The following is a 23,565-nucleotide window of genomic DNA, read 5'->3' on the forward strand; positions in this document are numbered from 1 at the left end:
CTTGAATGCTTTCTATACACTCATTCTTGGTTTCATCACGAGATTTCTCTCATTCACAGTGTGTTTTAAACACTTTGGGTGCTAGTAAACACTGAAAACCTTAAGAAAAACCCTTGTAAACCATATTGTTTCACTACTTAGCTCTTCACCTTTCCAACACGTTAATGGTGGCCATTCCAAACACAGGGTGTTATCAAATATTAAGAAAGGATTATAGGATGACATTGCTAGTTCAGAAGACAACGCAAGGTAGGCAGAAACTCGGTGGGACTGGAATTTTGGGTCCTTAGGTAAGTCAGGAGCAGAAGTAGGGCCTACCCTTGGGGAAGGCAGCTGTAATCATGTCAAGTAGAGCTGGAGGAGATTGGAGTTGGAGGAAGGATCAGGGCGCTAAGTTGGTTGTTTCGAGGAAGCAGAATTTAAAATAGCAACCCTAGCACCTTCCAGATTGTAAAAAATTTGGACTGTGGATGAGGAGGAGGGCAGAAACATGACTAAAATTCATTGCCAAAAGGGCAATTCTGCAACAATTTACAGCTTAGCTTGGTCTCTACCATTATACAATCTAAAATCCTTGACTCGGAAATAGATGCGATCCACACATTCCCCTCATTTCCCTCATGTCCAAGGACACATTTTTCAGAGTTAATAGTCCATGGTTGACATCAGCCTTTAGGTGCAGGAGAAGATCCGTTAGGTGCCAAAGTTAGGGGACAGTCTTTTCCCAGGGTTGGGAGACCCTTTTTTTTTTCTGGGGAATAGTGGAAAAGTATCTAGCCATAGTGCTATTCAAACGATGATTTTGATATTCTGAGTTAAATGGCCATGAACTGGCTGCATATTTTTTCCCTAAGGACTTAAAAGTTTATTGTGGTACACAGTGGTCTCCTGCTCTTGAATAAAATAAGCCAACCGCTGTGTGTGGTTTGACTGATCCTACACCTGGTCATGACCTGCTGCCACTTTGAGGAGAGTAGTTTTAGAAGAGGAGCTTGCCAAAAACAGAGAGTATGCAAGGCAAAGTATTTAATTGTGGAATTGTGGGTTTGGGGATTTTTTTGTGTGGCATCCAGAAGCCAGGGGTATTGAGTGAGTCCATCTCTTCCTCCTACTCTTCACATTCTCTCAGCTCAGATATCGGCTCCTGTGCAAAGCCTTCCCTTATATCCAAGGCCAGTTTAGATGTCCCTCCTCTGTGCTTCCAGGACATTACAGTAGTTTTTATGCCCTCTTGTAAGTGCCTAAGTGCTTGTCACTATCTGTATTCTCCTCTAAGATGTGAGCTTTCTTGGGGTAGAAACTGGATCTTTTACAATATTGGGTCCCTAACTCCTAGGACATGCAATAAAATATTTGTTGAGTGTGTGGGTACCCAGAGCAAACCAACTCCATGTCTGCCTACTCTCTCTATGCATCCAGCCCACCTGGCTTGGCCCTGATTCTGTCACTCCACTGAGATCGAAGACTATGACACGTTATCATCCATGTGCAACCATGTAACTGACCACAATCTGCTCCCAATCTACCCCTTCCTCAAATACCAACTCAATCACCACCTCTTCCATTGAGCCATGCCTGACTGCTCCAGGCTGAAATGATGTCCCCTTCTCTGACCTCCAGCACTCAGTGTTTGGAATTTATGCAACTGACTCTTGAATGCACACTGTCTTCTATGTGATGTCTGTGGGTCTGGTCTCTGGGAGCACCTCACATGTAAAGTCCAGTCTCCTCATTCTCTTTTGTTCCTTCTGTGCATCTAAGCACTGAGCTGGGCACAGGGGGCACCTCCAAACAGTACTGACTGGCATAAAATGATCCTAATCTAAATAAAAACATAGGTTCTGAGGGAAAGCTTTTTTCCACAGAGCCCTACCTGGATTTGCACCGGAGAGACTGATTTCTGGTGATGAATAAAGCTGCTATAGCAATGGATACAGGAAGAGATGGAAAGTAATTGGCAGAGGCAGAACTGTCCTTTTGTTATTTTGTTATAAGTAAACTCCCACAGTGGAAACTTGTTAACCTCAGTCCTTGCCTTCACATCTACTTATATGCAAGACTTCCCTCGACAAATCAATCTTTACACTGCAGAGGCACTCTCTTGACAAGATATGTTTGGCTTAGCCACTGTTGATATTTGTTCTTGAAATCTCGGTTGTATGGCATGGTACACTCTGAGAGCAGAAATGGAGACACTTAGTTTATATGCACAGAGGACGGGCAAGATGCAAACAGAAAGAGATGGTCCACAGCAGGGCAGCAGGACTGGCGGGAGCTGAGCAGCACTTAATATGTTGTGATGTATTGAATCTATGAAACACCTGTTCAATAGCTAGTCAAAGTAAATTTAAAAGGACACAGGAAAGGGATTTATTTTCTCATCATTGTAAAAATGTTCATTATTTCTTATGCTGTTGGTCATGGTCTACTGGTGTCCTTTTGAGGTTCCAGTGCCCTTAGAATCCCAAATAGCACCATTGACAGGATTAGGTGAGGTTTGTTCAATATATTCAAGTCCCCAGAGAGCTACGTTTTTCTTGGTACTTTGGGATTGGGCCCTCTTGCTGGATTTTATTCTGAAAAGAATGAGCTAGAGAGCTTGACGCTCTCTCAAGGTAAATTAGTTGATCTCTTTTCATCTAGTGTGTAACTTTATTAGCTCATTTCCCAAATTCGACTGAGATCATTTACATACATGTCCGTTTTGCTCATCAGACAGTGAGTGTTTGCAACAGAGACTGATTCTCATTCATTTATTTTTCCCAATAAAGTGGGATAGTGCCTAGCATATAGGAAACCCTCATGAAATGTTTGCTGAACAAGATACCTTAATATCCATGAAAAATTGCCTATGTAAAGGAGGAAACAAAAAGGTAAACGAAAGCTATTTTGAACCAACTTAAGAGAAATGCAGACACTATTAGATAATTAATTAAATTTTAATTTCCTGTAAGTGGTCTCCAGAGAAACATACTATTTTAGCATTGTACTCTCGACCAGGCTACTGTGTAAACACTTCCTGTGGGCCTAGTTTTATGCTAAATGGCATGGGAGAACAATTGAATAAAACATGGCCTCTGCTGACAAGGATGTTGAGTGCTATCTGGGGGAAAGAAAGGCCCAAGAAAGAACCCTAAGCATGCAGTAGAGTATAACGGGGAGTGGAAATAATATGGATGAAAAGTGGTCAGAATAGGAGAAAATTACATGAGCTAGTGCAATTAAGGAAGGCATTAGGAAGAGGTAAAAATGCATTGCAATGAAGTTCCAGTTGATAAATGACATGTGGGTAAGCATTAATTGAATCATGCTGCTATTTTATATAAGATTCAGGATGGGAATGTTAGATAGCATTTCTTGCAAAGAAAATGCTCTTCAGTGTTTGGAGAATCCTCACATCATCAGGTTTTCCTTAGCTTTAGGTTTCTCAGTGAACAAACTTGTCTTAAGCAAAACAGCGTGGTGTTCTGCTAAGACAGAATGCGCTGAGTCAGACCTTGCTGCTCACGCTCAAATCTGCTGTTAGCTGTGTGACCTTGGTAAAATTAGTTAACCTCTCTGGACCCCACTTTCCTCTTTTAAAATGTTGGCATCAGGGAAAACCTGCCCAGACTTCAGCTCAAGGCATGGCAAACTTTAAACCTTGAAAGAAAAATTACCTGTATAAAGACAGGAAGTCGCCTCATCCTTCAGCCTTTATGGGGCCAAGACTCAGACGAAAAGTGAGAGAATTGCATAATTGCTGCTCTTGGGCACAGGTACTGATTTTTAAGGCATTCAGGACACTGTCTCCCACCCCTCAATTTTTGTTTCCTTTTGGAAGTCAGAAATTCTTAGAAGAGACTTAAGCATTTATGTGTGCACATTTTAACGTGTGGAATAAGGTCCTCTACAAATAGAAAATCAGGTATGTATCACAGAGGAGTGGGGTCAGGAGGAGTGTCAGAAGAACCTGGATTAATGGGGACATTGACAATTCCATTGTTTTTTAAATCAGTCCTTCAATTTTGAGTATCCCTAGGTCAACATGGGTAGGAGCAGATTCGGATTCCGTAGCAGAAATCTGCAGTAAATGAACATCTGATGAAAAGTAGGAACTGGGCTTGGAACTCTTCAGAGTAAGCCAAAAGAAATCCAAAACAATGTGTATTAATAGCTGGTTCGAAAATACATGGCTAAGCCCCACCTGTTCAAAGATGAGCAAGTAAGCAAAAAAAAAAAAAAAAAAAAAAATAGAAAAAGAGAAGGGAACCTGATGGAAAACCTCTGGAAATTACCTCCTATAGAATCAAGGGATGGGTTTTCTCAAGAAGATATAAGAGTTCATGGCTCTTCTAAATGGAGCAGAGGTCCATAAGGAGAAACCTACCAGGCTAAGACGCAAATTCTACAAAATAAAAGGACAGGAAAATTGATAAGATAATTAATGTAAATAAATAAAAATAAAATGCAAAAACCTGGTGGAGCATGTAAAGAGAAGAATTGATTTTAAATGACAAGAGATTCAGTCACTGATTTGAAGGACAAATTTGAGAAGTTATCACAGATAGTAAAGACGTAAGTCATGAAATAGATCATAACTTATAGGAAATCCAAAATGGATAAGAAAGGTACAGATAAAAAGTGTTTCTAAAGAAAAGAATAATGAAAGCAGAGGAAAATGTCAAAGACACACTGTAAGGCAAGTCTTTCTTCAGCTCCAGAAAGTGTGTACACATTGAAAGATATTCAGGTTTTAGAGCACGATCAATGAAAAAACTCACATTTATATCCATATTTGGCAATTTTCATTGTAATTACAAAACTAAAAAATACCAAACTGGAAAAGTAAGCAGGCAATGTTCAAAGACATAAAAATTATGTTCCATCCAAATTCACATTTGCAAAGCAAAATACTGAGGGGACTGCAGTACAAATGTGTAACATAGTTTTGACAAGACAATTTTGAGAAACAAGAATTTTGCACTTATCCAAGTTGTTTTTCATTTCTGAATATCTTCTCAGATATGCATGTACCCTTCTTAAGGAGAAAAAAACAACTTGAAGATATGATACAACCTGCAAGATAATAAACAAAGGAAAAGAAAAAGAAAAGAATGGTGTAATGGTTAATTCTTTGTGTCAGCTTGACTAGGCTAAGGGATGCCCAGATAGTGGTAAAACATTTCTGGGTGTGCCCTGAAGGTGTTTCCAGAAGAGATTAGAATTTGAATTGGTAGACTGAGTAAAGAAGATCACCCTCATCCATGTGAATGGGTATCATTCAATCCTGAATAGAACATAAAAGCCAAGTAAGGACAGATTTGCTCTCTGCTTGAGATGGGACATCTATTGTCTCCGGCCCTTGGACATCAGTGCTCCTCATTCTCATGCCTCAGTGTTTGACTGGACATATGCCACTGGCTTTCCTGGACCTTTAGCTCGCAGATGGCAGATCATGGGACTTCTAAGCCTCCATAATCTCATGAGCCAACTCATAATAAATCTCTTTCAATATATCTAGATATATATAGATACCCTATTGGTTCTGTTTCTCTAGAGAACCCTGACTAACACAAATGGTAACGCCATCTAGATGAAATTAAGTCAAGGATTATAAATAGCTACAAGACAGAGCCCAAATATCAATAACTTCTCCAGAAACAAGATAAGCAGTGTAAAAAAGATAATTTAACAATAATGATTGTTGTATGTCTTAGTCAGCTCAGGCTGCCATAACAAATACCATTGACTGGCTAGCTTAAACAAGGGATATGTATTTTCTCACAGTCTGGAGGCTGGAAGTCTGAGATGAGCATGGCCCCAGCATGGTTGCATGGTTGAGCTCTGGTGAGAGCTCTCTTCCTGGCTTGCAGCTGTACTGTGTGCTCATATGGCTTTTCTGTCTTGCACACACATGGAGAAAAGGATCTCTCTCTCTCTTCTGCCTCTTATCAGATTAGGACCCTATCTCATCCTATCAGATTAGGACCTTACCCTAGGACTTCATTTTACCTTACTGACCTCTTGAAAACCATACCTCCAAAGACAGTCACGTTGAGGGTTAAGGCCTCAAGATATGAATTTTAGGAGTACACAGGTCATTCCATAGCAGTGTAAATATCATATTATATTAAATACGAGTGCATGAGAACACTAAAAGCATGTTATACTTCATAACCTCTAAATAAGAGGTCACACAGATAATTTCTTTTGTAATATTGAGAATTAGAGAAACATAGATTAAAATTTGAAAAATGTCAAAGTAGCCATTAGTCATAAATAAAACCTTCCAAAATATGTGTGAATAAAAAAGAAAACATAGTGCCTACAGCAAAAGTTAAAAAAAAAAAAACACAAGGGTAGATAATAGATAGATAGATAGCAGATAGACAGATAGAACAGGAATGCAAAACAAAAGCAGATGGATGTAGAGTAACTACATAATTATAATTCTAACAGGGTTAAGCTCTCACATTAAAATATACATGTCTATATATATTTCAATAAAACAACTTTATGATGCTTATAAAAGATACTTTAATGTAAAATAAAAACAAGAAAATACTCAAAATTTAAAGAATGGGTAAGGATATATTAAGTAAATTAAAACAAAGTGAATGCAAGGATGATAATAATAAACGAAACCCCCGCACCAAAGGATTATTTCATAAAAATAAAAATACAACTCACAATAAAGATAAACTGAGGGGCATCTATGTGCAGAATAACAGGGAGTTGGCACAAAATAACTATATCTTCAAAGTGCAAGAAATATTTTACAGAAATGCAGCAGTCTTGGGAGAATTTAACACAATAAACTATCTTTTATAGATCCAATGGAAAAAATAATTAAGAAATTGGAATAATATTCAGAAGATCTAAAAATTATAATATTTGTTTTCATAAATATCTCACACACAAAGAAGCAGGGATATACTCACTTTTACAACAAACATTGCACATTTGCCAAACTTGTTCATGACATAAAAAATTTTTAGATTTGTATTGGACAAGAATACAATTCTGATAATATAAAACTATTTTATAATATTAACTATGATGATCACTAGTAATCACTTAATTCTACATTCACAACATACCAAAAAGTATGTTAAATCCTTCATATGTATTAGTTCATTTATTCCTAATAACAATGCTATGAAGTTTATGCAGTTATATCTCCATTTTACATATGAGATCATTTAGACTTTGATTAAATAATTTTTCCCAGGTTACACGGCTAGTCAGATGTTAAGCTCAGTAGTTCTCAAAATTTAATGGGCTTCGTAATTCGCTGGTGAGTTTGTTAAGCTCCATACTCAAGGAGTTTCTGATTCAGTAGGACTGAATTGAGGTCCTGTAATTTCCATTTCTAATGATTCCTAGCTGATGCTGATGTTGCTAGTCCAGGACTCTGCATGTTGAGAAGCACTGTGCCAGGTGATGCCAAGGACAATACGTTACTAACGTACTGCTCTGGAAAAGGAGAAATTGCAGAGACCAGGTTCTGACAAAAATGCAATAAATTTAGAAAGTTATAATTAGCAAAGCTAAAAAAAAAATCAGTGCTTGGAAATTTAATTAAAAATAAAAAGCAATCATTCCCAAGTTAATCAATTTAATGCATTTCCAATTAAAATTCCAATTGGATTTTTTTCTTTGAACTTGACAAAATGATTCTAAACTCCATGTGGATGAATAGTAGAAAATAACAGCCAAGACAAATTAGAAAAAGAAGAGTATTTTGGAGGAGACTTGCCTCAGTATATAATAAAACCTTATAGATTTCCAGTACAAGATTGCACACCTAGCAGGTTCTCACTTCAAGTTTCTCTCAAACCTCTCCTGAAATCCTTAAATGAAAGCTTTGAGGGATGACAAGGAACAAACCAATAATAGTGATGAGGAAGGGCAGCACCAAAGATGAGAGAGTACAGTGATCTGGGGAAGAGGAAAGTGGATGGAAACGCGTTAGCAGATAACATCAGAGGACTGAAACTTGCATGACCTGGCAGCATCCAGACAGGACTGTGGACCACATGGAACATGGTCTGCCTTTCAGAATCCTGAACTGTGGGGCTTTGGGCTCAGCGGAGGCACAGATTAGAGCTAAACAGCAGGTGTGAAAGATGGGGCTGAGAACAAAGGGTCTGATTAAAGTTCTGTGAATAGAGCAATTGAGCCCAGTGACATTTCCACCTCTGTCCTCATCTACTCTAACCTACTCACCTTCTTTGAGTTACAGTAAAGGCAGCCCAACGTTTATCCACAGGCACAGCAATAGAACATTGTTCTCAACAGAAATGGAGTGAATCATTAAAGATACTTAGAGTGGTGATGTTGGAATGTTGTAGTAATTCTTCCTCATTCTGGTGTTTGAGGAACCTCAACCTTAGAGTCAGCATCATCCCATTCAGGGAAAATTAGAAGAAGGTTATTTGGAGAAATTGAATAGCTCAAGAGACAAAATATCTAATACTGATAGGTGAGGTCTCTCTAACATAACAAAAGCTCTAAAGCAAAACCTTAGCTCCAGTGAAATGAGGGCACAAAGCAGGAAACTGTGGATTCAACCCAGACCATTCAAGATGTATCCTAGGCTGGTAGCCTTGCAAGCAGTCCTAGAGAAGACCCAGGCCAAGATAGAGCAAGAGGACAAGGGCCTCCAGAAGCAAGGGCAGTTGGGAAAAAATGGTAACTGGTAGAATCACTGATATAGTGTTGCCTCAGTCCATTCAGGCTGCTACAACAAATAACCAATCAAATCAATCCTTTCTTCCTTATGGTTTGTTTGTGATTGGTTTTTACTGTTTCAATCAATTTTATTCAGGTATAACTTATATACAATAAAATGCATCCATTTTGTTGTGCAGTTTGATGAGTTTTGACAAATGCATACACATATGTAACCACCACCACAATCAAGATGTAAACTATTTCCAGCCATCCAAAAGGCTCCTTCATGCCCCCTTGCAGTCACTCTTCACCAGTCCCAACTCCAGGGGACATACTGATGTGCATTCTCTCGCTGTAGATTTGTTCTGCCTGTCTTGGGAGTTCATACATACAATGAATCATACAGTATGTACTCCTTTGTGCCAGATTTCTTTCACTTAGCATAACAAGTTCAAAACTATTGTTTTGATAATCAGTGGTTTCTTTTTTATGAATATACTACAATTTGTTTATCCATTCACCTGATGGTGGACATTTAATTGTTTCTAGTTTTCAGTCATCATCATTAAAGGAACTTTGAACATTTTTATACAAATCTTTTTGCAAAAAAGTTTTAACTTGTCTTTTAATAAACCTGTTTTGTTGAATGGAAAATGTATGTTTAACTTTACAAGAAACTACCAAAATGTTTTCCAAAGTGGTCGTACCAGTTTACACTCCTACTGGCAAAGTAAAAGGGTATTGGTTTCCCCATATTCTTGCCAAGATGGGGTATGATTAGATGTTTAAATTTCATTACACATTAAATTTAGGAGACATTTCAAGTAAATTCTTAAAAATGGTGTGAGGTAAAGGTCAAGGTTTATTTATTTTCCCAGGACAAATTGTTCAACAGCCTCACCTCTCTACATTGGGAATATTCGTCCTGTATTTATTTTTTCCTAGACTCCATACTGGTCCATTGATCTATATGTTAGTTCTTAAGTCAAAAGCAAATTCTTGTTTAATGTAGCTTTATAAAAACTTTGAAATCAGGTAGTGTACGTCTTCCAATTTTGTTCTATTTTTTCAGTTGCTTTGGCTATTAGGTCCTTTGCATGGACACATAAATTATACAATCAGCTTGCCAATTTTGTACAAAAATCCTCCTGAGATTTTGATTAGAAATGTATTGAATCTATAGACAAATCTAGAGAGAATTCACCTCTTAACAACACTGAGTCTTCTGAACTAAGAACGTAGACGCCCTCTCCATTTTTAAAAGTCTTCCTTTATCCCTTTTTGCAATGTTGTACAGCTCTCAGTGTACTGGTTTTGCAAATATTTTGTTAAATTTATCATTAATTATTTGTTGTTTTAATGCTATAGCAAATAGTACTTATTCATTTTATTTTCCAATAGTTCTTTGCAAAAATAAAGAAATCCAGTTGATTTCTATATTGACTTGGTATCCTGAGACTTGTTTAAATTCTCTTACTAGATTTTAGTGTATCTCTTTGGATTGTCTACATAAACAATCATATCATCTGTAAATAAAGACAGCTTTACTCCTTCCTGTCCAATCCACATGCCTTCTATTTCTTTGGCATGCCTTCTTGCCCTGATTAGCACTTTCTGTACAATGTAAAACTCTAGTGTTGAGAGTAGACAGCTTTCCTTGTTCCTGATCCTAGGGAGTGACTCATCCAATTTCACATTAAGTATATTACCTGTAGATTTTATTAGATTAAAGAAGTTCCCTTCTAATCCTAATTTACTGAGAGTTTTTAACATGAATGTGTGTTGAAGTTTGTCACATGTTTTTCTATATCTATTAAGATCATACGTTTTTTTCTCTCTTTTATTCTGTTAATGTTGAATTATATTGCTTGATTTTTGAATGTTAAACCAACATTATATTCCTAGAATAAACTTCACTTTGTTAAACTTATTATCCTCCATCTCTATTGATGTATCGTTCCATCCCTTACTGTTTCTGCTTTTAAATTTTTATTTTTGAAGTCTCTATCAACCATACATCACAGAGGCATTGTACTCCTACACATTTCTAATGCCTTAATACTCTTCCTTTCATATGTAGAATTTCAATCTGGAATAAATCTTTGTATGTGGTGTTAGGTAGTGATCCATTGTTGCAATTCTCCATATGGTAAACTAGTTTTTCAAAACTGTTTAGGAATTTGTGTTTTTCTCCCCATTGATTTCTGCTGCCACCTTTATTGTATATTATGCTTTCAAATATATGAGTCAGTGTCTCTGTTGCTTATGATGTTTCATTGATCTGTTTTTCAATCCTTATAAGAAAACCATATTGTTTTGTTTCACTATTTTACTATGGCTATGTATCACATCTTACATTCTCATAAGATTATGCACCCCCTCCCACAAACTTTAATTTTCTTTTATAAATTTACTCTGTTCTTCCTGGACTTTTATTCTTTGATGTAAATTTTATATTAAGTTTACTGAGTCAAACACTAAATCTAACTGGATATTTTAGTGGAATCGCATTGTAATTATAGACTAAATTGAGAGATAATTTACATACAAATAATATTTAATCATCTCAGCCAAGAACATGGGATTTTCATTTATTCAAATTATCTTCTTTGTACTTTCTTCATATTCTAAACTTTTCTTATGAGAGGTCTTATTATTTTTGATTAAGTTAGTTCTTACATACTTTACACTTTTTATTGCTATTGTGAAGTGGATTTTATTTTTTACTTTTAATTTCTAGGTGATTACTGTTGGTGTTAAATTTTTACTAGTATTTGCTAGTATTTAAACTGATACTCGTACTAGTATCACATATAAATGTCACATATTTATATATGATAAACATTGCTGAACTTTCTTAAAAATATCAATAGTTTTATTTACTAGTTTTATTGGTTTTTCAAAATGATAAGCATATTATCTGAAAACAATGACATTTTAATTTTCCTCTGATTTTATCATTTTATTTCCAGTAAATTCATTTAAATTTTTAAGTTTTCCTCAGGTATCCTTTCACCTGCTTCTTCCATGTTTTAATATATTGGACTCACATCATTAGTTATGAATAGTTTGCAACCTCCATTTTCATTTACTCCATAATGTGTTATTTAAAGGTGTATCTGTGAATATGTGTGTGCATGCATATGCTTACAGGTGTTTGGGTGTTTTAATTAACAGAGGTATAGAGTTTTATTGGACCAAAAATTTGAGTTGATAATTGTATTTAAATTGTTGTCAGAAAACATGGTGCGAATGACAATTTCTAAAAATTTATTTTGATTTGAGTGACAAAAGGGGTGGAATGTTCTGGTTATTCTCCATTATTTCCCCATATGCAGTCTTTACCTCTCTCTGTGCTACCTTATGCCTTGGAGATTCACCTTTATGGACTAAGCCACTCAGGATCCCTGACCTCCAGCTTCTCTCTAGATTTGTAAAATGGGAGATATTGGCAAAAGATTAGAGTGAAGGAGGACAGAGAGAGGCAGGGGTATTTATTCCCTACTTCTTCCCTGCTTAGCCACAATTCTGCTGTGTCTGCATTGCTCCATGGCCACAGCTCCTGAATGGGCTCCCCTTGACATCACTCATCATCAAAGACCAGGCGCATCATTTTCTCTTACCAACTTTTCAGGCAAAGAACAGTAATTCATCCCTGCTCTTGCTGGTTGCTGGGTGTCTCACTGTCCTTTATTGATTTCCCTAGCTCTGCCCACATGCCTGTAAAAAAATTAGCCTTTTTTCGGTTAAATCCCTTTTGAGTGTGCCATTTGTTTCCTCTCAAAACTCATACTGATCCATACTCAACGGGAAAGGTCAAATAAAATCATGATAGCACGATTTAGTCATCAAACACTTGATTAAAAACAATAACACAAAGGAGAGACGACAAATTTCATTCCAACATCCCATCTCCTTAAGCCTTCTCTACACATGTCAGGCAAGCTGTGGCACCTCAGGCTTAATGACTATGGGCCATTATTGAATTCAGGCTTTAAGTAACCAACTCAATGCTGTCAACAACACTCCTAGGTACTCACATTAATATAATAAATATGAAATCTTAAAGGTTTACCTCCATCTGTATATATTTGGCTTGATCCATCCCTTTGGAATGTAACTTGACAAGGTCCTGAAACTCTTTTGCTGCATTTATTACCTCTTCCCAGAGCAATTCTTTTACTTCTGTGTTTGGAATTTACCTTCTTGGTAAGGCATTGGAAAGTGATGCAGGAGGTTGTGAGAAGAAAAGGCATTCATATGTAAGTCAACTGCGCCAGGTAATTTCACCAAAGTCTTTGAAAATTTTCTTTTTTCCCCAAAGGAAGGCTAGATCAATCAAATGATGAGACCTCCTTCCAGACGGATATGAAGATTCAAAATTCTCAGATTCATCTTTGTCCAAATATCTTTATCCGAGATTCCAAATTGTACTTTTTGCCCAGCCAATACCTTTACATAGTATATGAGCTTGGTTTGGTGTCTATTGCAACTCAGAAATGTGTATATTCAGAACTTATGTCTGGCTTTCATCCATGCCCTGTCTGTAGCTAAAAAAAGAATGGTTTCCCTTAAGACCGCCTTAGAAGCTTTCTGATTCTTTGACCATGCCTTGAGTCAAGAGGTTAAATCCTTAAGCTTCTTTTTTTATTCTTTTTGTAAGCTCTTTAGTACAGTTAGAATCAGTTGCTCCACCATCACATCCAACGTAATCACCATTATCACCATAGCAATTAAGTACCTCAACCACTTGATCTCCCTTCACCTTGACCTCCACCTGTAATTCACTCTATATCTTCACCAGTGATAATTTTAATAACTGCAATCATGGGTTATCAGTGTCCTCATGGAGATTAAGTGTGTATTACTCAAAAATATGAGCAGTTTTATTCTAGAATTCCATCTTTTAGGGTATAGGGGGTTGACATCCTTGGCACCAATAATTCTGTTAGTTAAAGTCCCGTCAGGAAAGGGATGGTATACTGTAAAGGGACAATTTATAGACGTGTGGGCTACATTCAGTACCACCAAGTGATGATTAGATACTCAAGTACCAGAGGCAGTGGAAATATGTTATCTAGGTCTGAAGGATCAAGGAGAGAAATTGGAGTTACTAGATGCTGGCGAAAGAAAAATGTACTATCCACAGGGGCTATAGCCTTAGAGGAGTATAGCCCCTGACAGTCGTATCAAAGCAGGAAGGTGTACAAGACCAGCCCGGTGGCGCAGTGGTTAAGCGCGCATGTTCCACTTCAGCAGCCCAGGGTTCACAGGTTCAGTCCCAGGTGTGGACATGGCACTGCTTGTCAAGCCATGCTGTGGAAACCATCCCACATATGAGGTAGAGGAAGATGGGCACAGATGTTAGCTCAGGGCCAGTCTTCCTCAGCAAAAACAGGGGGATTGGCAGGAGTTAGCTCAGGGCTAATCTTCCTCAAAAAAAAAAAAAAGTAGGAGGGAGTAAGGAGAAATAAACACTCAAACTTCTCTCTCTTCTCATCCCCTGTTCTCCTGCTAGTTTCTTGAATGGCTTAACCCAACAAAAATTCAGAGGACATGGAAGCCTGCGTGATGAATTCTATTTTGGTCAGCTTCTACGGTCAGTGGGGAGGAGAGAGAAAGGTATGAAATGGATCTGTGTGGAAGTGTGCTGAATCTATTTGGCCAATCTACTTGGAAGAAGTTGGTAGCTTTGCGGGGCTGGCTCCGTGGCCGAGTGGTTAAGTTCGCGCACTCCGCTGCGGCCGAGGGTTCAGATCCTGGGTGCGGACATGGCACCGTTGGTCAGGCCATGTTGAGGCTGCGTCCCACATCCCACAACTAGAAGGACCTGCAACTAAAAAGATATACAACTATGTACGGGAGGCTTGGGAAGATAAAGCATTAAAAAAAAAAAAAGAAGAAGATGTTGGTAGCTTTGACACTGCTATGTGAGAGAATAGGATGGTGAGAAAGTATTAGACACAATGGTGTACCAGTTGTAGTAGTGAAATGGTCTGACAGGTAAGGTCCCTCACCAGTGGATATTCCAAACCTGAATGCTTTGCACTCCACCCAGGCATTACCAGTCACTCAGAGAATCGCTTCTCTCATCCCCTCAAGGTCCTGTACTTGCTGGTTCTGCTTTGAGGCAACTATCTCTAATACTGCTTCCCAGCCCCAGGTGAGGTGAATGCTCAGAATTGAACCAGCCAGATGTCTTCACTGAGATACCCTAATTGACCAAACTGTCAGGTGCCTCTATCTGCCCCCCTGCTCCTAGCTGTCACCACCTCTGGACATAAGACACCTCATACACAACTCCTAATCTTCACAGAAGCATTTCCTACACATGTCCTTGACTCTGATTTCCCTCAAAATATGGTCCCGTGCTCTCTTTCATCAGTATTGCATACTTTCTCTTCCACAGAAAGTCCTCCCTTATTGCTTTTCTCCATGGACAAATATTCATTTATATTTTTTCTATCATTTCTAAGAAGTTTATATTTAACAAATATTCTTCACTATATCCTCAATCTGCCATCTAGACACAGATGTCCTCAATGCTACTAATATCCTAATAACTTTACCATAAAATAGAATGTCTTGGATTAGGAAATAGGAAGACCTATGACAGGGAAAACTCATCAGCTGTTCAGCTTCTCAATTTTCTTCAACTGTTCATGTATTCAAGTCATGCTTACGGGGGTAGGCATCAATCCAGAGGAAAAGCAAGTAACAGATATTTGTTTAGCAACTACTTTTGTAAGGTCCTGTGCTCATTGGATTGAAGAAGGTGATTGCTTTACCCCAAAAAGTACACAATGAAAAGGTGACAGTATTTATTTTTCTTAACAAACACAATTAGAGGACAAATGTTTCATAACCTGAAAAATCAAACAGGCTTAGGACAATCTGTTTACCCTAAATTTAGGGTAATCTGCTTGCTGATACAACTTGAAAACACACTTATCCTTTTCAAATCTGCAATATTGATAGTCCATCTTTGGGTGATAGTTTCCTATATTCGTAACACGAGTTCTAACATATCTAAATTCTGACATGGCTGCATTAGAAGCTCAGGCAAGACACCTGAAGGTAGGGGTTAGTAACAGGCAAATTGAAGGATATTGTATAAATATGCATCATATTTTCTGAATAGTTTCAAATAATTCTGTATTGCAATAAACAACCTCACATTCCGATACTAAATAATATCTAGTACAAGAGAAATACAGAGCTGAATTCCTGTGATATGGACTCTCACAAATTGCTGACGCAAAGTAGCTTTCCAGTGAGCACACTCCCTTGAGTTGCCTTAATCCTAACCATCCTTCAAAGCCAAACTCTAAACTCTTTTTCATCATGAATTTCTCTCTGGCAAGTGTAGTTCACAGCAGTCATCTTGTCCTCCTGATGCCTAACTTTTTTTTCAGTTCCACTCATTTGGTATGCTAACCTTATGCAATTCTCACCATTTTTGTGCTTTTAACAACTTGACATTAGTGTACCTTTCATCATAAGTTTCTAAAGGGCAGCCAGATAGTACCTGACATGTTAACATGTGCATTGCAAGTGCACAAATGTGTGGTAAAGAACAGAAGAATACTATTTGCCTCTCCTACCTTTCTATTTATAGTTGGTAGGAACTGTAATTCAGGTTTTCTTGGACATTAGGTTATATTTTCCCCAAAATATTCTCATAAAGTAAGTTTAAATTTATTTTTTATATATCCTCAGTGCAATTTATGAATTAATCTTTACTAGAATCTACCACTTATTTGCCAGCTATGACTGTGATCTTTACTTCATATCTGAGAAGATGTTTTCAAAAGGGGTAGACACACATCCTATCTCCTACTTTACCCTTTCCAACTGACCTCAGTGAAGTTGCACCATCTCTTGCCCATAGCAATACGACTTTTACCTCACATTTTTACTTCTGAATATATCAAACCCAAAATTTCACTAAAGAATACCTAATTCTACTCTCTAATATTTCCACGTAGTTATTTTTTCTCTGCTCTTAGATTATGAGCTCTAGGTTTTAAAACTATGTTATCTTCTTTCACACCGTCCCTTCTTGTACTCTCTTATGTGTGCTTTAATATACAGGTGGATTAAAAGGCACTTTTCATAAATACAGAAAGCTTTCAGTCACATCAAATGGGACACATAATAGTTTCTAAGAACGCACCTATGAGTTTATTTTCAGCCAGGGTAAAGTTTGGAGATACCATGTTAACAATTACCTCAGTTATTGATCTGACCCGATGGTTAGTAGCCCAATGATCTACTACTTTTTTGTCTTCATCCCCTTCATCTTTCTCATCAGTCCTTTCTTGTCAGTCAACATACAGTAGGATATTCCTATAGCTGAAGTTTCTGCTTTGGGGATCATTAAGTTGTCATCCAAATAATTTAAGGACTTCTTAGAATCTATTTGGCTATAAGATATAGCTTGATAATTACAGTCATGTAAGGCAGCTAAATGTTGAGGGTACCTTGAAAGCTGGTCTCAAATCTATTATTTCATTTCCTTCCAGTCATACACATTAGAATGGTCCAAAGGATGGCTCACATTTTCTTTATGTATTGCCCTTTAATTATACTGTTATTTCATCTCTCATATTTCTTTCTGCCATTGATACTAATAGCCATGTCTGAATTGTTCTCTCTAACGCTATAGGTAGATACTATCTGAGAAAAGAGGCACGTATAATGTTCCATTTTAATACCAGTTGGAAAAATGAATACTCCCTTTTTGAATCCTTAATTTACTGTGACATCGGCCATTTATTATATTTTTTGTTGTCTTCTCACTTCCAACTTCTTGCATCCATCTTTCACTCTCTCTATTTTCAGGCTCCCTTGTCCCATATATTTCCTTTTCCTATAATACTTTGTTATAAGATAAACACCACTCAAGCTGCTGTGTTACCCTTATGGGGGCATTTGCTATATCATTCTCCTGCAAGCCGAAATTATTTAAGACAAAAGAATAGATGACCAATGAGAAAAAATGTGAGACTGAAACAGATGACAAGGGAAATCTTTTGTCCTGAGAGATTATTTTAGATCTTTAAATCATATCATAAAAGAAGCACCCTAGTCACAGTAGGATTTGAAGAGTAGTGTTTTGATGCGAGAAATCCATGCGGAGGAGGCTCACGCATCCAGAAAAAGAAGGTCCCACAGAACCTGCCTTTGTAGACTCAATCATGAGAATGGAAGAAATGTCCCTTCCACCTTCAAAGGAAAGTCTAGCATGCCCAGTAAAATTATTACTTATTGTGTCTCAAAATACAGGCTTCTGACTTGCTATCAGAAATGTTCTAACCATGTTGTTTGTGATTTTAATTAGTTTTCCCAAAATATGACAAACTAAATTGAATAAATCAAACTGACCTTTAAATTTCTAGAATTATAGCCTATTTAAATGTCCATAATGCTGCAATAATAACCCAAGTTAATAACCATTTCACTCTCCTCCCTGAGAGGTTCTCTGGGTGATACACAATGTTATTAATTTTGGCGTGATTACAAATTATTCCCATAGTTCAGGTTTAATACAGTATTGATGTTGTTATTAATATAGATTTGTCAGTAAAAATACAAAACTGAGCCAGTCCCAGATAATGTCAGTTTTAAGGTTAAAACGTAAAAAATAAAAAAAGTACTAGCTTATGTTGAGGAAAGTAGGGAAAAGCCATGATACCAGAGTTTCATTATAAGGACATTTGGCTTAGTATGAGAAAGGATTTGGAATGATAAAACGAACAAACAAAAAAGGCACTGTAAATCTATCTATTAGCAACTTAGGTTTTAAAAAAGGCATCTAGTGGCCATTTCTATATTTTTCAAAATTTCTTAGGGGATTGATTAAATCACAGGACAATTCTATAAGTATTGTCAACAGTAAGTTTAAAAGGTTAATCGTCAGGGTTGAGTAAGGAATATAATAATTTGACTCACAGTACACTATTTTTTGAAGCATGTGGGACAACAAGGCAAAGTAAACTAGCTATAATGTGTGACTTGGTGTGAAATAAAGAAAATTAAGATGTGTGAAAACTGGTATGGTAAGGCAGTCTAGTACAGCGGTAAAGAGTTCTAGCTGAACCTTTGTAAACTTAGATTTCAGCTTCGGCCTTGCTTTTGCTGGTTTTGTTAATTACTAAGCATATTTGTTCAAGATATTTCATCTGAAATGTTACATTAAAAATATTACTTATCTCAGAAAGTTTGCGATCAGTAAATAAGGTAATGCATAAAAAGTGTTTAATGATATCCAGCCCATTTACGTGGCTCTTGTAAATGTTCAAAACATGTAAGTTTCTGTTAATAGGCTACCATAATGTACAAAGCAGACAACATTATATTTTCATACTTGGAAAGTAAAGTAATTTACATAAGGACTCACAGTTATTGAAAATTTGTGATGGGATTGAAACTATGTCATTTCCAATTACCAAATCAGTTACCATAATGTCCCATCTGCTTTGACTGCTGTCTAAGGCATGATCCCAGGTAAAGTGTATATGGAGTTTGATTTTTAAAATTTTTTAATACAAATTAAACCTCCCAGATTTCTGCTTTCAGTAATTCAAAGCAACCACCCTTAGAACAGAGCAATTAGAAAAGCTGGACAAAAACCATTCTGCTTAAAGATATCAGACAGTTACAATGAAGTGGAAATTTATGGGTCAAACATTGGGAGAACAGAGCAATTTAGAGAGGTTAAACCAGCATCTTGGTCTGCTTTGTTCTTGGAAGGGTCTACTGATGTTAGAAGAGTCCGTGGAGAAGCTACCTGATACTATTTTTTCTACTTTTGTATGTATTTGAAATTTTCTATGATACATAAAATTTAAAAGAAAAAATCAAGACAAACTTTCCATGAATGTACCACAACCTACCTTTTCGACTCCATCTCCTAATGCTCCTTGACTGATTGGTCCTTAAACGTTATTTACTGTTTCCTTTGCCTGGAATGTTCAATGTTGATTACTCTACATAACAAAATTTTGTCATCTTCAAACTCCAAAGTCATATCCTTCATGAAATCAGGATAGCAACCCAAATGAAAGTAGCCTCAGTGTGTTCACTTGCCACTTCCTTTGACCTTCCCATAGCAAAGAACTTATTCTCTTATCTGTGTGAATGTTTGAATATACACCTGTCACTTCACAAGCATTTTAGATTTTTTAGAAAAGGGACTATGACTCTCATATTTTTATTCCTCTGCTATGGCAAACACAGGGGTGAATTAATTTTTCTGAGGCCTAAGTGTACAGAATTGCTTTAAGTTGTAAAGAATACAAAAATCCAACTAGAAACTTGGTAGCGTGTCTTGGAAGGCTTATTCAAGTTAGGGCCCCTAAAGCTCAGCTTCAATAGCTCTGTAGTAAATCCATCTGTGGTGAAGCTCAATGCACCAAGTGTTTGATTTCCCAAAGTAAATCCTCATTAACGGGTCCGTGTTCATCAATGTTTTAAAATGTTTTCTATGTGATATTTGAGACTTTCTTCAATTCTTCCATACTTAGACCTCAAAATAATACGAAACAGAGGAAGTGGTACCATTGGCACCTACATCTTACATTCTGGGATCCCTCATATCTCTTGTAATTTTTTTCTTTAAACGTGATTAAGTCTTGGATATGTTGCCCCAAAGAATAAGATCTTCCTTAGAAAAGTTAATCTATAAATGCAGGGTAAAGCAGGGCGTAAAAAAGATTCTTAATCTGTATTTGATTGTTGACAAATTTTAAGCCTCACTCCTCCCTCTGCCCCACATCTGGGCAGGCTGGTAAGAAAGCCTGGGTTATCTCTTCTTTTGCTTCATTTGAGTTCAAACAATACAACCCCCAGCACCTACGTGGATAGGACCCCTCACTCCAGCCCCCTAACCACACACAGTAAAATCCCAAGCCCATCTTCTTTCCCAACTCTCAAGCCATTTTCTTGACTGGCTGGGAGCCTGTTCTGCTCTCCCCAGAAAGCCTCATATGTGAGCATTAAACCTTTTCATAATTTCTTGGTGTGTGTGTGCATGCGGCATCATCAGTCTTGACATTCAAATCCAATTTGGGGGAATAACGGTCCATTTCATTTCTATAGCATGGCCACAACATGGGAAAATTTCCTCAGGAAAATAGGAAAAAGTGAGTTGTCGGATGGAGACAAGAACATGGAGTACATTCGTGGAAACTGCAAGAGATATCATTTGAGAAGCAGAATATTGGAGGTCAGAAATTTCAGAGTAAATGTATGGATTTCATCATTTAAGCAGTAGGAATTCATTGAAGAAACTTGACTAGGAAAGCAGTATGATTCAAATATGCTTTAGTAAGATGGATTTGACAACTGTGTGCTAGTTGGTAGTGAGAGGGCTATGATTTCTCTTGTAATGGGGATGGATACAAGAAAGCTCATGGGGACTTTGACAACATAGAGCCTGGGGGAGAAAGTAATAGGATTAGGGGAACCTCCAAGTTGCAGGTGCTGGCTCCAACAAGGGTAACAAGTGTCTTAATGCCCAGTGTTCAAAGGGCACATTAAGCTAAAGCTGGCCTGGTGCAATCACGTGGGTAGCATCAGGGTGGTACAAACAGGGACACAAGCAGTTATCCAATAAAAGTGTTTAGGGTCACAAGACCTACCCATATGCAACAAGTTTCACAATAATGATCTGAGGTATAGTGACTAGGATCCAGACCTGAGAAAGGTAAATTTCCACAAGCCAGACTGGGTCTAAATCCCCTAACATTAGACTCCTATCCTATACAGTGTAGGGATCCAGGCAGACCAAGCAGTGAGACTGTTAGTAGTATATCTAAGTAGAATCCCAATGTGAAGGGCAGTGCCAAGAGAGGAATGCCATGGAGACTGACCATTTGGGACCACTTAGGAAACTGGGCATCGTCTTAGCCGTTTTGAGGTATGACCTCATATTTCTGAAAACGTAAGAATCATCAAAGAGAGGAGATGTGGAAGACTTTGAAGGGAGGCACACTGCAGTTACATAGTTGGCTTAGACCACAGAGCTATGGGTTTGGAGAGCATGGCTGGATTTTAGGTGTTCATGATGGTGAAACTAAAGTTAATGGAGGGCCAAATCTTAAAATTCTATTTTGTGCAATGTTTTCGAAGTGGAATATCTTATCTGTAGATAGTTTCCTCTCTGTTTATCTATCTACCAAATTTATCTAACCTCAAAGAACTTCCATTTGGGGGAGATCCTTGAACATGCCTTGTATATTTTCATCTTCACTATTTACTTTTAGGAAAAGACAATTAGTAATGCAAAGCATGATCAAAGTAGCCAACTTAGTGAGACTACAAATGCTGAGAGACATCAATGGAGAGAGGAGTCATTCAAACACACTCGCTCCTGGTCTCAGCTGGAGATAGGCTCAAAGATTAGTAATTGTTAAGGTATTAGAAGTAAATGTTAATAGTGGGTTATCAGTTAAGATGTCTAATAAAATAGTGAACCACCAATGGCTTAAACAAATGTAGATTTACTCTCTCACCCAGCAGAAGGTCCAGTGGTTGATGATTGCTATGTGGATATCAACTTTGAGTTGGGATCTCAGCCTGTTTCTTTCCCTTCTTTTCACAATCTCAAGATGGATGCAGCATTTATGGGCATCATCTCCTCTCAAGACCTCATAAAAGTCAGAAATTGGGTAAGTCTGTCATTTTATATCTCTCTCTCTTCATCAGCAGAAAAATCTTTCGAAGGACTTCCCTCCAGCAGAATCTTCTTTATATCCCTTTGGCTGGAACTGGGTAACATTCTCACACATAAACTGGTGGGTCCATCTTCCCAGAAATCCAATAATATTCACCCTGTATCTGAACAAAACTGGGACATTGTTAGCAATAAAGGGGAAATGGCCTATGTATGAGCAAACAACAGTATCTGTGCAATAAGTTTAGGCATTTCCCTTTCCAGTTATCCTTTGCATTTAATGATGGTGATCACTGCATCAGCTTAAAAGTTCTTGATGGTTGGAATTTCTGATACAATGATTGGCCAGCATTAAAGATAATTTGGGGCAGTGAGGCCTGCCTAAACTCACACTTCAGAAGCAACCATCTGCTTTACTTAGTCTGTCTACAAATAGGGACAAATCTGTCTTCCTTCTTTAAATACCTCCTCATAATTTGCTTCTTCTGTCCACCTTTCCAAGATTCACTGTCTCTCCGAGGAATCCAGCCCTATCTCTGTTTCCTTGGCTAGCTCACATTCTGCTGACTATGTTTGGCCAAGCACCATCACTCCTACCAGGCAAAGACCTATCTCCTGGTTTTGTGTAAGAATGCAGCCTTTTCTTAGACTTTCCAAATGAATAATAACAATGATTCAAGTTAGCCTATTGTTCAGCAGATAATAAACTGGTCTTTCTTCTGTATATGGACTCCAGAAATGACTGCTCAGAGGGATATCCACAGATACATTACAATTAACTAAAATCTTTGGGACAATATTTTATTATTTGCGTATGATGTATGGGGGAAAAATGAAGTATGTAAAGACTGTTCTCTTCCCTCTTCCTCTTCTCTCTCTCCTGAAGCCCAGCATCCTGTGAAACATACACCGGCTTTTCTATGTGATGTTCAAATCCCAGTATTTTTTTCCAAATGTGTCCTAAGTGCAGCTTAATAATTTTGAACATAATATAAAGGATAACATGAACACTGCATTGCATCCATCTTCCCCTATTTAATGCCCAGTGATAAAAGCCAAATGTGCTTCATTCTGGTGCTCATAAAACTCATAACAATGAAATGTGTTTACACATCTATACTTTGAGAGCCATCTCTAATGGGTGGACCATACTCATGTCTCACCAACTGCTGCTCCCCTTGTCATCTGAGTCTATCAGTGATCAATCACTTTAAGAGAGAAGCAATGTG

The 23,565-nt window shown here is 37.5% G+C and overlaps 1 long non-coding RNA gene across 5 annotated transcripts in view; it reads right to left on the reverse strand.

Annotated features, from left to right (window-relative positions):
• The window catches only part of LOC106845809 (uncharacterized), a 98,042-nt gene that overhangs the window by 7,338 nt on the left and 67,139 nt on the right, over nt 1-23,565 (reverse strand). For 4 of the 5 annotated variants that reach the window (XR_011504443.1, XR_011504442.1, XR_011504441.1 and 1 more), the window contains 2 exons: nt 22,176-22,500; nt 12,734-14,494 (listed from right to left, as the gene is read on the reverse strand). This is a non-coding gene — a long non-coding RNA (uncharacterized lncRNA). Of the gene's footprint in view, nt 1-6,496; nt 7,490-12,733; nt 14,495-22,175; nt 22,501-23,565 lie in introns of those variants that run through there. The other variant, XR_006529745.2, reaches the window with a different exon arrangement.

Source organism: Equus asinus, chromosome 7 (genome assembly GCF_041296235.1).
Source record: "Equus asinus isolate D_3611 breed Donkey chromosome 7, EquAss-T2T_v2, whole genome shotgun sequence".
Taxonomy (NCBI): Eukaryota; Metazoa; Chordata; class Mammalia; order Perissodactyla; family Equidae; genus Equus; species Equus asinus.